Source organism: Acomys russatus, chromosome 22 (genome assembly GCF_903995435.1).
Source record: "Acomys russatus chromosome 22, mAcoRus1.1, whole genome shotgun sequence".
In the NCBI taxonomy this organism is placed as follows: Eukaryota; Metazoa; Chordata; class Mammalia; order Rodentia; family Muridae; genus Acomys; species Acomys russatus.
Genome location: NC_067158.1, coordinates 3,265,465 through 3,267,061, shown reverse-complemented (window position 1 = coordinate 3,267,061; position 1,597 = coordinate 3,265,465). Strand labels below are relative to the sequence as shown.

The following is a 1,597-nucleotide window of genomic DNA, read 5'->3' as shown; positions in this document are numbered from 1 at the left end:
AAAAACAGTTCAGAGACTCAATCATATTTTGAGATGGCAATGATATGTAACAAGTAATTTTTGATAGAAAATTTCTGATAATTGTCTCACTGGTGCTGTCAATGATGCAGCTGCCAAGACACATCTCTAACAGGTTTACTTGTCGCTATAGATCCAATGGAGAGCCAAAATCCACTTCCACAGGCATGGTTAAATTAGCATCATTATCTCATAATATTTTCTATTTTTCTGTCCAGGAAAAAACATTGTGTGATGTTATTGTTAGGAATCAAATATATAGAAGTTGAAAACACAGTCAGTTACTGAGGTTTGGGGGGCCATGTTTGGAGGATACTCATTATTCACAGTAAGCAGATTTTGCAGCTCTGCTGCAACATGTGGGGTATGATTGACCATACACTTAAAATTATGCTGGACATGTACACCTCATCGTAAGCACTCTTATAATAAAATAAAAATTAATATAAAGCAACCCCAAATCTAAACATGTTTAAAGAAAGAATGAAAGTTATTAGTAAGCTTATGATAATGATAGCTTTAAAAGTCCTACACATTCAAGCAAAGAGTTTGGGAACATTAAATATCTATAATTTTTTTAAGCCACTATTTTAATCAGGGTAATAATTATCTGTACAATTGAAATGTAAAATTTATATACTGAAGTACTATTTTCCAAAGGCCCAATTAGAAAAATGTAAACTATAAATTAATTGGATTTGATTGTCAGTGTCTGAACATTCTTTTGATGAGTCACTGACATTGGAAAGAATTGAGACTCACATAATTCATGCATTGTCCATTCTGTACAATTTATCTTTCATATCACCAATATTAAGTATAATTACTTTTGGTAACTATGCCTTTCTTTCTTTCTTTCTTTCTTTCTTTCTTAAGAAAGAGTGTGGAGAAAGGGTGATTAATGCCTCCCAAGGGAGTGCTAACAGTCTCCATTCACAGACTCCATTAGCCAATCCTCAATATCCCCACTACCTGGTCACTATAGGTCTCTCGCAGAAGTCGTTCCATTACTCAATAATAACAATGTCTGCACTCTCCTGGGAAAGGTGAGCTACTTTATAATCATGGCTTCTCTGTGAGACGGTGGATCCTGAGCCTCGGGGAGCAAGCTGGCCCCAGATCTTTACAAATCCATGTTTCTTTGCCTCCGATTCTTACGTGTCCAAGGACAGGGGACCAAAAACATGCCTTTGCAGGATGTTGGTAACTATGTTTTTCAAGCTATTAAAAACAAATTATTTTGATCAGCTGCTAACATATTTGCTATGATGCATTTAAATGGCTTCTTTTATTAATCACTCTTTTGATCTAGAAGTTTCACAGAGTTTATCGTATTTAAATCGACAGTTGGGGAGTTTTACTAATGTTAACTGAAGTAACTACCAAAACATTAAATATTCCTCTCTCACACTTTGTAGATAAGGCCCGAGCACTCTCATGCAGAAATTATAGTAGTAGTTTTTCTTGTTTGTTATTTCAACATAAAAAAGTTAATTTTCTGAGATACTTCCTGCTAAAATTATAAAAAAAATCATAATTTGTTATTTGGATTAAATAAATAAGCCATGAACTTTAAATA

The 1,597-nt window shown here is 33.8% G+C and overlaps 1 non-coding gene across 1 annotated transcript; it reads right to left on the bottom strand.

Annotated features, from left to right (window-relative positions):
• Positions 1-1,089: 1,089 nt before the first annotated feature.
• Positions 1,090-1,219, bottom strand: LOC127206021 (small nucleolar RNA SNORA38). Its single transcript, XR_007832717.1, has one exon. It is a non-coding gene; the product is annotated as a small nucleolar RNA SNORA38 (small nucleolar RNA).
• Between the last annotated feature and the right edge of the window lie 378 nt (positions 1,220-1,597).